Source organism: Artibeus jamaicensis, unplaced genomic scaffold (genome assembly GCF_021234435.1).
Source record: "Artibeus jamaicensis isolate MK-2021 breed Jamaican fruit bat unplaced genomic scaffold, CSHL_Jam_final contig_415, whole genome shotgun sequence".
Lineage (NCBI taxonomy): Eukaryota > Metazoa > Chordata > Mammalia > Chiroptera > Phyllostomidae > Artibeus > Artibeus jamaicensis.
In genome coordinates, this window is record NW_026521823.1 from 36208810 (window position 1) to 36222570 (window position 13761).

The 13761-nt window shown below is 39.1% G+C and overlaps 1 protein-coding gene and 1 non-coding gene across 3 annotated transcripts in view; both read right to left on the minus strand.

Annotated features, from left to right (window-relative positions):
- Nucleotides 1-13761, minus strand: part of INTS6 (integrator complex subunit 6) — a 74060-nt gene that overhangs the window by 32314 nt on the left and 27985 nt on the right. The window lies entirely within an intron of this gene.
- On the minus strand, nucleotides 6090-6226 carry LOC119039694 (small nucleolar RNA SNORA42/SNORA80 family). Its single transcript, XR_005080661.2, has one exon. It is a non-coding gene; the product is annotated as a small nucleolar RNA SNORA42/SNORA80 family (small nucleolar RNA).

A 13761-nucleotide genomic window follows, 5' to 3' on the forward strand; every position in this document is an offset into this window, starting at 1 on the left:
AAATGACTACTTTTAGGAAAAAAATTTAAATCACTGATTTCTGAATCTAATAATTTTCATGTTATAAACACTTTAGATTGCTTATTTGTTTTTATAAGGCACAGTCCTATGCTTTTGCCCCCTTACAGGTCTCTTCCAGTTCTCAAGTGCATGGGTAATAACAACAATAAAAATAAACAGCAGTAGCTAGCATATCGAGTACTTACCACGTGCCAAGCACCATTCTCTGATCTTTTCATATAATATTTATCACAAACCAATGAGGTGGGTACTACTACTATCCCCATTTTAGAGTTAAGTTGTGATACAGGACTGTATGCCAGGAGACATCTGATTGGGGAATACACGCTCAGATGACCCCTGCTATGTAATCAAGTTCAGAGCATCTAAGAAAGACTGAGGATTTAAAGAATTAGAAAAATCATGTATCATTCAATAATTTGCCCAAAATCATATTATTGGTCTTCATTAGGTTTTTCTATAAGATTATACTTGACAAAGCTTCAGTCTAAATGGACTAATAAAGCAAAGAACATTATTTATATTGCTTTATTTTCACTTGAATACAATTGGAGTTTTTTATATTATTATTATTTTCAGTGATTAATTTTAATGATACCACCAGTCCAGGAATCTTATGCAATTATCTTAACAGCTAACAGAAAAGGACACGTAGCTCCAATTTAGGTTTAGGAAGATTGTGCTACTCTTCCTTCTGTCCTTTGGAGATCTCTCTTATTGCCCTTTCATCATTAAGTCTTTCTTGAACTTCTCATTTAAAAAAGAAAAATTTTCCCCATAAACATAAAAGACGATGGGCAGATCAGGTCAATGGAAAGTTACTGTTAGTTATGCTCAAATGTGCTGTGCACACGGCAGTGTAACTTCCCCTTTATTTGGTTGGTTTACGTTTGATCATAGTTCAGACCCTAATTATTCGTAACTTTGCTAACAATGGATTAGGGCTCAACTTCAATTTTAATTATTTAGTTATTCACTGAGTGCCCTCTGTAAGCATGGAATTATTTCAAGATTTAATATGGGTTATACCAAGCCAAACAAGATTTGAGATAATATTTTAGCTAGTTTACCTTAAGAGAAACTATTACGAAACTTCAGCTAATGAGGATTCTCACACAGTGTTATTTATTTTTTAAACTTGCAGAATGTAAAAAATAAACAAAAGTCAGCCAACAGCAAAAGAATATTAAAGACATTTATTTTTCAAATATCTTAACTCGGAAACCAAACATTTCTCCAGGCATACGGCCTGATTGGCTCCTGAGTAATCACGCACACCAGAGCCCATCGCATACCAGAGCCCATTGCGAGAGTCAAGGTTCACTGATCTGTGTACTGCACTTAGGAGGTGTCCCCCTTTGTACTTGGATGTCCTGCCACTTTGTTCTATTAGTGGAGAAATTCGAATTACACATCCTTTTTCGTACATTTTTAAATTCTTGATATGAGAGAGAGAGAAACATCAATTTGTTGTTCCACTTACTGACGTCTTCACTGGTTGTTTCTGGCGTGTGCCCTGACCTTTGCGTATCAGGATGGCAACTCTAACCAACTGAGTGACCCGGCCATGGTCAAATTATACATCTTTCAGTAATCACACCTCCCCCTTGTTCTAACGACCTACTGTCTGGCTGCCTAGCAGACCACTTTGAAAGAGTACAAGGAGAGGAATCTGACTTTCTGCTGTGTCCCCGCCATAGAGAGCATGGGTATCTGTCTTGTGAGAGAACCAGTAAGGTCCCTCCCATTCCCACAGCCTAAGGAAAGTACAAGAGTAAAAGGGGCAGAGTAAGGGCAACAATCAGAGCACAAGCCTCCCTCTGGGCCCCCCAACAACGGTACCTTTCCCAACACACACACAGATGTGGGTTCAGACACAGACGCGGATTCCACGGCAATGTTTGTGAAACATTACCAGAACACCACAGAAGCAAACAGTCTTATCTCCACGAGCTGGGAGTGCTAGTCTGTCCCTATCTGTGTAAGCAGCTCATCACTCCGGCCCCAGAAGGCGCTCACACACAGAGGACGCAAAGCCTCCTGGCACCCGGAGCAACAGTGGACAAACCACCTTCCCACAGGCCGACCCCCTAACAACTACTCCACCTAGCTCAGCGCACAACGCTCACAGTGATAATCTACATGGGGACACACCTCCTCTGAGGCCCGCATGGAATATAAATAACTTCATAAATTCTTCCCTTATTCACAGATAGAAAGAACACGACCATTTATTTTTTGCCAAAAAAATTTTTTAACCTCTCACACCAAGCCATCACATTTCTTTACAGTTTAATGCACTAATACCAGTGAGCTTGGCATGTTATCAAAGAAGTAATTAGGTCATTATTAATATTCAATTTTCAATTATTATCACGTGAGGCCTTTATAAAAATAAGAATGGGGATCACAGGACCCAGCTTTAACACAGGAATGATTTATACAAGGCAACACATAAGCCACGGTAATTTCTTACCTCCCAGAGTACGTAAATAACTAACTGAAGCACACTGTGGTACGGACAGCCGTGGAAGCTGCCCAAGGGACAGAGGAACTCAGGATTACCTGCGGATGAATCGGGGCAGGCTCACAGAGGAGCAGCATCTGAGTGAGTCTGAAGAATTCCAGAAAACTACTAGAATCTAGAAACTGAATCTAGAAACTTTTGCAAGTTAGAGGGAATGTGCAAAATGAAGATAATGATCAAAGAGAAATTATAATAAAAAACAAACAATGGAATGAAAAACTCAATTAAAATTCAGGACGGCTGGAAAGGAAATTAAAAAAAAGAGCAACTGAAGATTTTAAGAAAGCTTGTAAGGATGGGTAAGATTTTAATATGGAGGAAGTAAAGGAATAATGTTCGGGGAAAGGAAGCATGAAAGGAGAGAAACTGGAACCATTCAGGAAACTTTGGGTCAAGTTTAAAGAAAATACAGAGGAATGATCATGAATTTTTCTTCTGTGAGTCTTTTAAACAACTCCCACTATAAGCCCTGAAGATCCTGTCTTCGGTCAGTGTGGCGGACCAAGGACAGCGTAGTTAACGTGTTTCAGGCTTAAGTCTTAACACAGGCCTCGCAGCTCTGCCGTCACCCCTTTAGGAGCCAGTCGCCATGTAAGAAGTTTGAGCTGGACCACTGACCGATGACAGGTCACTTGGAAAGACAGGAGCCACAGGGTCTGGAAGCAGGGTGCCCAGGCAACAGTGAGCAGAAATGTTCCAGGCCCAGCTACGCCCCCAGCTAAATGAAGCCGGCCCACAGAATCTGTTTTAAGCCACTAAGATTTAGGATGATTTGTTACACAGAAAGAGAAAACTAAAAGAGTCATGAAACCAAGTAGAGATTTTTCGAATACAGCTTCCAAGGAGCATTCACTTTTTAGGAAGACCTTTTTCCTTTGGCTTTCACACGCTGAAATATTTTCATGGCTTTCCTTCTCTCCTCTGGCTGCTCCTCTCTCCATATCCCACCCCCACCCTGCAATACCTAGCCATTAAGTACTGCACATCCTCAAGGGTCAGGCTTAAGCCTCGGCCAATTTATAAACCCTCTAAGCTCTAAACCTTCATCCCTCCTACCCACAGCTTCAATTACTATCTATGCTCAGATAATTAAAAATTATACATCTAGCCTAGATCTTTCGAGTGTCAAATATTCCCTTTTGAGTGGCTCTAAGGTACCTCTCACAAGCCCAAAACTGAACTCACCATGTTCCTCCACCCAAAGCAGTACCTTCTTTCTCAGCATGTCCTAGCTCAATGAATGGCACCACACTCTACCCAGTCTTGCAAGAAGCCATCCTCCTTTTCCTTATAACCCCAAATGCAAGATAAGTCAGCAAATTTGGTTGATTTAACCTGCTAAATGTCTTGAAAGTTGCTTCTTTCTATCTCCTCTACCATCACAAACGTCCTTGGCTGATACCACGAGGCCTAACGGGTCGCCCAACATCCACTTGTCTTCCTCTTCTCCACGCCCACCTCCAGTTAAAAGCCCTGCTTTTATATCAACGAACTACCTAGCGTGACCCCAGAGCCTGTGTGGTGTCAAGCCCAACCAACCTTCCTTTCCACTGCTCACAACGAGTCCTCTCCTTTATGCTCCAAGTCACTCCAGTGTCCTTTCGCTCCCTCCTTCTCAAAGACACTCCCTTTGGGAAAAGAGCCTTTGCCCAGTCTCTGCCCGGATGACCACCCTTCCACATTTTGTGCAGCAAATTCTATTCATCTCGCTAGATCTTAGCTTTCCATGACCTCCCTGACTAAATCTAGAGCACCCTTATTGCAAGCTCCAGTAACAGAGCCCTCCCTTTAGCTGGGTTTGTAACAATTTCAATTCCACTTTTACCTATGTGATATTTTTATTCATGTTTATCTTGTCAAAACTAGACCTATGGAGGCAGAGTTCCTGCTTGTTTCCACTTATCATTTGATCTCAGAGCCTAGTACAGTAACTGGTTCATAAGAGAAACTCAATAACTATGCTAAGTAACTAAACAGACAGATGGATTATGAAGGTGACTGGCTAGGTTGTGAAGGATACTAAGGACAATGGAAAGCAATGAAATACTGTGAACAGCAGAAAAATATACTCAAGTGGCATGCTTTAAAATAATTATTGCCACGGTATGACAGATTGAAGGAAAGTTAGGAAACTAATGCAATAATTTTTAAAAAGCACCAGTGTAACTGACAGCTAAAGGACCAGGAAGAAAAGGAAGAAACTGATTAATGAATGCAAAAAGCAAGGAATCGATACCAAAGACAATTACAGAGGAAAAAATATATCTGTCCTAAGGCCCTGATGCTCTCTCTACCTCCAATGTTAGTGATGATTTCACGTGTCCAAGTGATAACAAGGTACTGTAATGTATGAAGCATGATTTAAAAAAACTACAAGGCTACGCTCCAAACCAAACACACTACAACACTATATTTTCTTAAAAGTACAATAATTTAAGCCCTGGCTGGTATAGCTCAGTGGATTGGGCGCAGACCTGCGAACCAGACAATCGTGGTTCAATTCCCAGTCAGGGCACATGCCCAGGTTGCAGGCAGGTTCCCTGCAGGCCAGTTCCCAGCAAGGGATGCAAAAATGCAATCATACATTGATGTTTCTCTCCCTCTCTCCTTCCCTTCCCCTCTAAAGATAAATAAAAATAAAATCTAAAATAAATAAATTAATTAAAAATTAAATAAAAGTACAATAATTTTACAAATTCTAATGTATAATAACTACACGTAATTATTAAATAATATCCCAAATTATTCAGAATCTAACATAAACATTTAAACTAGAATAAATTATGAAGTATTAGGTCAGAAAGTTTATTTAAAATAAAGCATGTCGGTAAAGAAACTTAAAAAATGTAGTAAAAGCTTTATGAACCACGTGGAGAGCCATTATTTTCTATGTAACTGAGAGTACTCAATGCACAAAAACACATCAACTAATTTCCACGGTATGTTAATAAACAGGGTCCAGCCCAAATAGTGCCCCCTTTTTATTATACTCTTTTATTACAAAATCATAAGCATGTCATTCTGGAACATAACAATATCACACTCAAGCGTACCACACGACATTTTAGGTGAAATATTTGCATTGAAACTATGTATTATTACACCCATGTTATTACCCTCCAACCACACTCACGCAGGCCTTCCTTCTGCCAGACCCTGCATGTGTCCCTATCTTCTAGAAACAGATTGTAGCCCATAAAAATAACAACCTTTGCTTGATAATTTAAAGAGGTAGAAAGCAAAAAACTTTAAGACTTCTTGTTCATACCAAATATTGCCCCAAATCACGTGAAAGTTAAGGGTTTCGATTAGATATCCTACATTGAATCATCTTATTTAGTCTTCCAACATACCTATTATTATAACTTAGATTCAAGGTGTATCAATGTAATGTATTGCTTTGCTTCCCCAAAATTTAACATTAAATGTGCACAGAAGTTTTCCCAGTGACAGCACCTTAATTACTCGCACAGTTGCACAGCTCTTTCTTCTGTACAATAGTCTCACAGAATTCCAGCACCACGGACTTTTTTTTTTTCTTTACTGTACAACCCCCTTCAGTGCTCACAGCCCACAGAGAAGGAGGCTGGGCAATGGTTCGGGGCTGCAGTGTACTCTGGCATGGGTACACTATGAGAGGCCCACAGGGAAGGGCCCGCCATAAATCCATGACCATGCTCCCGGCAGCAAAGACTCTGCGCATCTAGGTCTTCTCCACACTAGGTCTGGAGGTTCCTCTGAATCCCTTTTGGCCATTAGATGTTAAGCAGCACATCAGAGTCATATTTTATAGCCTGTGCTTATGATCTTGACCTTTGGCACTTACAATCTTTGGCACTTTTAGTTTGAATATTGTAATTTCATGATGTATCAAAGACTACTAGTATTGCAATTATATTTCTATTTGATTAACTTTAGAATACTTTTTTATTTTCTTAATTTCAATTATAAATTATTCACGGCTAAAAAAATTACTGGGTGCTTCCCTTTAAAAGGCTGGCTTTGGGCAGATGTTTGATTCCTCAGTAACAGTTCCTCACACTCGGTAAAACAATCTCACACTACCACCTCTTACCCTTGAAAATGTTAGCTCTCACCTCCAAAATCTGGCAATTTCAACTGCTTTTATTTGCACTGCCTATTGTAAGTTAGGTGATCTAATGCCAAATCATATTTTTTTTGTTTCGATGCTAATTCACCGTAAGGTAATAATTTCCCTAATAAGAAACATTCAGGGGTCCAAATTTGTCTTAAACTTCTGAGACTTCGGGTTAAAAACAGGTAACAATCAGACATAAAGTGTGAACCATGTTCAGATTCTGATCCAAACAAAACAACTCTGACACGAGCAGGAAAACTGGGATATAAATTGAATAATAACATTATTTATTTGACCCTTTCAAAATTTTATTAAGCTATAAAGATAAATCACATACAGAGAGAGAGAAATAGCAGATTAAGTGGTTTCTAGGGTACAGTGATATGGCAAAGGAGCATGAGAGAACTTTTCTGAAATGGGAGATATATTTCATATTATTATTATTCTCGTTAATAACATGTTTACATGTTAATAACATGTCTATATCTGTCAAAACTCATCAACTTTTATACTTGAAATTGCTATAGCTTGTTGTATATAAATTACAGCTAAATGAAGGGAACAAATAACAACAAAAGAAATACAAACTAGTGCAAAATTTGGGGTACCGTATACTTAGTGGCAAAAAAGAGGGGAGAGAAAATGCTCCGGAACACATATGCCACTAATTTGGAGTCTGGTGCCTTCACGTGTTGTCTCTGCCTCCTTCCAGGAGGGACTCTGTGAAGACGCAGGTGAGTACCCTCATTCTCCGTCTTCGCCATGGACAAAGATGTGCACGCGTGCACGCACACGCACTCTCGTGAGAGCACCAGACCTAAACCTCAGACAGGTAATTAACAATGTTGCCTGCTCAAAACCGAAGCACCAGAGTGGCTTCATTATAAAGGGTACTTGGAAGCTCTCTAAATTCTTATTAACAATAATTTATATGCCTCTCCTCCACATTCTTTACTCCTTCCCACACACTGAAATTCAGGTGTAGTTTTGCTCTAGGACATGTTGTAAAGCCATTATCAACCGTTCTGATAAAAGCAAAGTCAGAGCAACAAAGTAGAAGGAACCTGAGGGCCCAGACAACAGCTTAGGGCAGATTCAGTCTTTGGTGAATGAGAAAAAGATGATTTCTATCTATTTTAAGCCATTATTGCTCTTGTCCCAACTATAGCTGCTGAGCCAATATCCTATAAAAAAAATCATGTCTGCTTCTCAGAGTCCTTAAAGGCTATAACTAGATGCCTGTGAACTTGTTTTGCTTTGGTGCAGAAAATGTGTATTCAGAGAATCACAGCATGTGCATTTAAGGCAGGGAAGCAGACGTTCTAATCAAACTAACAGTAAATGCATTTGTGATTTGGAAGATAAAGCTGGCACCTACAGGATCAGGTCCCACCCATGACAGATTTGACTGAATATAAGTGGGGAAAAAAGCGTCAAGTAAAATTTTAACATTTTTGATGAAACTGAGTGTGTATTTCTTAAATCTCCATCCTCAAAATATAACACAGCCTTAGCTCTTACTCATAACAAATAACAACAAACAAACCGTATCTCTAATACCAGGCCCTGAGAGACTTGTTTCCTCCTTCCCCATAGATTTAAACACAGTTCTAAGACTCAAGATTTAGTCCTTTAAATTCCTGCCTCTCCCTTTAATAAGCATAATCCTTAGTTATTTTTCAGATTTTTTCCAAAAAGAACAGTTTAAAATCCAAGGATACCCAAACTGAAATTATCTGGTCAAGAAAAGATACATGAAAGAATCTGCCTATTCCAGAATTTGCTGCTTGAGACTAGAAAAAACCGACGCACTCTGTTACTGCACCTTCAAATTTTTGTCCAGTATAAAAATTTTAATAAAAAAGGTATGTATTCAGTGCCACTAAACTGTCCATTTTAAAATGATTGATTTTGTTATGTGAATTTCACCTCGATAAAAAGTCTATAAACCTTAATAAGTCATGTTCTTTTATCAACCCAGTTAAGGAAAATTCCAAGAAAGGACAAGAAAGATGAAGTAGGAGACAAAAGATAAATAATGATGGTGATGGGTCGATTCAGAGTCTGATATCCAGAAAGAAAAACAGAGACACAGATGGGAAAAAATTTTGTCAAAGAAATAACATTTCTGAAACTTAAAGGATATCCATTTTTACTGAAGGGGAGGGGGGTAGGATGGTGGGGACAGGGGGCGGGGGATAGAGGTTCAGGGTCAGTGCCCCTAATCCCTACATCAAGTGATGGCCAAATATCTAAGATCAAGAATTAAAATGGAACAAAAAGCCTAAAGAAAAGCCAGGTGAGTGTAAACCCAGGAGCCATGAGATCTCATATTCATAAAGAAAGAGTGCTCAATAATGAACATCACAAAAGAGAAAATTTTTAAGCCAACTACTGGCTTTGGGAAATCAGGGAGTTGTCAGTGACCTGATTAAGAATGGGAGAGTCAGAAGCCAGCGTGTAATTAAGGGTTAAATAGAAGGTAGGGAAGTAAAGGAGATACCAGAATTAATTTCTAAATTTGCTGCGAGATGAAATAAGGAAACTAAAGTCACTAACGAGAAAAACATGGTATGTGGGGGTAAAGATGTGAATTTGTCTATTTATCTTATTGCATTTATTTAGAATGGTTGAACCAGGGAGGCAGAGTTGCAGGACCAGAACATTTTCATCACCCAAAACAGTAACCTCATACCCATCAGCATCACTGCTTACCCCCACAACAGCTAACAACCACTATTTGTTTCCATAGAATGCCTCTTCTGAATACTTCATATAATAGAACCGCCCTGTAAGTGGCCTTTTGTATCTGGCTTCTTCCACTTAGCATGTCTTCAAGGTTCATCATGCTCTTGTGTGTGTCTGCATTCCGTTCCTTTTTAAGGCTGAATAATAATCCATTGTATGGACAGACCACATTTTGCTTATCCAACAGTTGATGGACATTGGTTGTTTTCTACTTTTTGGCCATTATAAATAATGCTGATATGACATTTATATGGGGCATGCTTTCATTTCTTTTGGTTACATACCAAGGAGTAAAATTTTTGCACCATGCTGTTTCACTTCTTGAAAAAACTGCCAAACTCTTCCCACAGCAGCTATATTACTTTACATTCCCCTCAGCAGTCTATGAGGGTTTCAGTTACTCTTCATTTACAGCATGCGTTCTTATCCATCTTCTTTATCATAGTCATTATAGGTGTGAGTGTGATCTCGCTGATTTGCATTGCCTTAATTACTAATGATGGTGAACTTCTTTTCATGTACTTACTGGTCATTTGCTTGTCTTCTTTGGAGATAATATCTTTTCAAATCCTTTATCCATTTTTTAAATTGGGTTTTCTTTTTTATGTTTGTATTGTAATAGTTCTTTGTATATTCTATATTCTAGGTCCTTATCAGATATATGATTTGCAAATATTTCATCCTATTGATCCTGTATTTTCTTGATACTATCCTTTGAAACACATATGTCTTTTCATTTACATGAAGTCAAATTATCTAATTTTTCTTAGACTGCGCTTTGAGTATCATGTCTAAAAAACTGATGCCAAATCCAAGATGATGAAGGTTTACACTTGTTTTTTCCTTTCAAGAGTTTTAACTCTCACATTTAGTTTGCTCACCCACTTTTATTTCATTTTGGTGCACGGTGCCAGGTAGGAGGCCAGCCTCCTTCCCTTGCATATGGATGTTCATTATTCCTTCCCCATTAAACAGTCTTGGCTCCCTTGTTGAAAATCAACTGACCACAAATGTATGGATTTCTTTCCAGACTCTCCACCTCACCCACTGGTCTACGAGTACAGGCCTATCCCTATGCGGTCCCACACTTTTTTAACCCCACACTAGAGTGTAAAGAGCAACAGACCTGAAATAGAAAACAATGGTCCAGCTCTACTTCTTACTTAGGATTCAGCCACACTAAGACTCATTTTCCTTACTTGCACAGAACTGGAAATTGAGTTGTGAAAGTACCTTATAAACAATAGAAAGTAACACAATTAAGTTTTATACATATTTTCTTAATGATTATGCTCAGCCTCGTAAATTATTTTGGCACCAGGAATAAAAGAAAGTAACAGAGTAAAAGCCTATCACTATCTGTTTCTAAGAAACAGGGCCTAGCACATAGAATGCCCTCAATAAATATTTATTGAATGAAATGAACCATTTTCCAATGGTTTTATATTCTCTTTTTCATTTTCGATGACAGTTACAATTATGAAGGAACAATTTATAAATTTAAAATCACCACGCTTCAGCTTCTTTAGCAATTATTTCCTTGGAAAATAATAAAGTAAATTTCCTTTAGCATATTTCTAGCTTTTTCATATTATTATCCAATATAGGCATTTAAGATTCTCCTCATATGATATTTAATATGGAAAGAAAAATTAAGAAATTATTAAAGTCAAAGTGAATTCTATAAACTTTAGTAACAATTGGACTCTCTTAGTTGGCAGTTCCTATAGGTATGCTTTACAGTGACAATGCTTTAAAAACACTTTAAGGTTTAAAAAAACACTTTTGGGGGCTTCTAGTAGTTGAAGGTTATTTGTTCAGAGGAAAGGGCAACTGCTTGGAAATCAGTAATATGGAAATAATTTCTTTAACGGAGTTTTACTCCAACAAATTTTAAAGGTGAGGTCTTTCTAATTTTTTAACAACTTAATTGAGGTATAATTACCTTCCATAAAAGTTGCCCATTTAAAAAGTGTCCAGTTATTTTTAGTAAATTTAAAGCTATACAACCGTCGCCACCACCCCGTTGTAGAATGCTTCCAACACCCCACCAGGATCCCCTCTCCCTCCCTGCAGTCAGTGCCCCGCCCACTCCCTGGCAACCACTCATTTACTTTACGGACATTTCGTAAAAGTGGCATCATACAAATGTCTCATGTGATACGTGGGCTTTGCATCTAGCATAATGTTTTAGAGGGTCATCCATGTTATAACATATCAGTAGTTCATTCCCTTTTATCACTAAATAGTATTCCAAGTTTATTTATTTATGTCTGGTATAAAACAACTCACAAACAAGTGTGCCCTCCTTTATCAGGAGGTAAACAAAATGAGTCGCCAAAAACATCTCCTCGCTGTGCATTCCCCACTGCTGCCACTGCCTTTCTAAAATCTAAACCTGACCATTTTAGTCTCTGCTGCAATCTCTTCCATGTCACCATCAGCCTGTAAGGGAAAGTCCAAGTTCTTTGGAAGAGCATACACGAGTGAGCAGCCACCTCAATCTGCCCACTCACTTCTTGCTGCTTTCTTGAACGCTCTGCCAGCTATCGGAACTGAGGTAGACAGGGTCCCCCCACAGTCTCTTTCAGCACCTTCACGCCCTTGTACCCATCTACATCACAAACTTGAATTAATCTTTCCAAGCCCAAGAGGAAACGTCACTTCCCAGTGCCAGCCTGACCCTCTCGGCAGCTTGTGCTGGGTCCTTTTACTCTTCACGCCATTCCATAACTGCTTCCCTAGCTTTCCAACTCAAGACCTCAGCCCCTAACTTTGTGTCTGAATCACTGGTGTCCTCATCAGGGTTTGCTCCCCTAAACTGAGCGCATTCTGACTCCTGGTATTCATCTGCTCCGTCAGCACAGTAAGGAAGATAGCATTCTAGGACAGCTGGTGCAAAGGGCCTCACACCAGCAGTGCAACAATCTCAAGGTCTAGGCCAGTGGAGTAGACAAAACGGTGTTCTCCGGCGGTCCGCAAAGGACTATGGCCCGCCAGCCAAATCCAGCCCACAGCTGGTTCTGGCAAATAAAATGTTACTGAAGACAGGCGCACTCATTGGTTTAAAATGTTACCTATAGCTGCTTTTGCCTTACAATGGAATTCAGTAGTTCCAACAGAGACCATATGGGCTGAAAGCCTGAAATATTTACTCTCTGGCCCTTTGAAAAATGTTTGGCAACCCCACACACACCATAATGAATGCATGGTCTAGAGGAAGAAAATATCAGAACCTCCTTTGTATAAGATTTTTCACTTCATCTTTTAAAACTTTTTTTCCATGTTTTCTAGTATTAATATAGCAGTGATATATATAATTCCTAAATGCAAAAATGTACTTACATTGAGGATGGTGCAGGCCCCTATTATTGTTTTTTCTAATATTGGTGACTCAAAAAAAATCTAATGGGCCTTAGGACAGGTTTTAGATTTTGAAATTTTAGCAGCAAAGCTTATAATATAAACAATTGGGTTCTATGAGTGCTTAAAGCACAGAGAGAGAAAAGCCTGGGATTAAACTTTTTCCAAACCAAATTGCTCAAAACATCTCTAAAGAAATCTTTCATAGGGCAAAAAATGTTATTTAAATGATGCAGGCAGTTCCAATAATCCTCAAACAGAATGCAATAAAATATGAGCCACATAAATCCAAACTGCCACAAAGATGGCTGTTTTTAACCTCAGATTCTGAAGGGCCCAGGAAATGCCAAATTCCTCCCTCTATAGTTCTTAAGGCTAGGAGGGCAGTTTCTAATAACTCCAAAGATAGGGTCGGATCATCATCAACAAGTTTATAAACTGAGGGTTATCTACCAATTGAACCTGGGTTTGTCAGGTCAGGGACGTCATTCCATGTTGAATCGGATTCTCCAACACGTAGTCACAGCCCCCAGAGAGAACTACACTCTACTCTGCTCACCTTCAAGGCTTTCTCTGAGGCCTTCCGAGATGACTAGCATCAGAGTTTTGAGGAAGGCTAGCCATCAGACAAGGCTTTTCCCCACGATCTGCCTGCTTGAAGTGACATCCAGGATCAGGTCGGTCCTGGATCCAGGAATCACGACCCTCCCTGAGGCACCAATCACGTGAGACAGTCAGTGCACTTTGGCACTTCTCCAAAACCACTGGGCTGCTCCTTTAGCTGAAAGGAAAAAAAACATCAAAACCACAACAAACAAAACAAAGGGGGGGAAATCAGTAATTCAACCTGAAAAAACAGAGCGTGGGGAAAAAATAAACCAAAACAGCCTTGTCTAGATCAAAATGTAGCCTTGCCTTGGTGTAAAAATCATAGTTTCAATATATCTTCCAGTCACTGCATAGTTTATTCCTAATATACAAATTTTTAAAATGTTAAATCTAT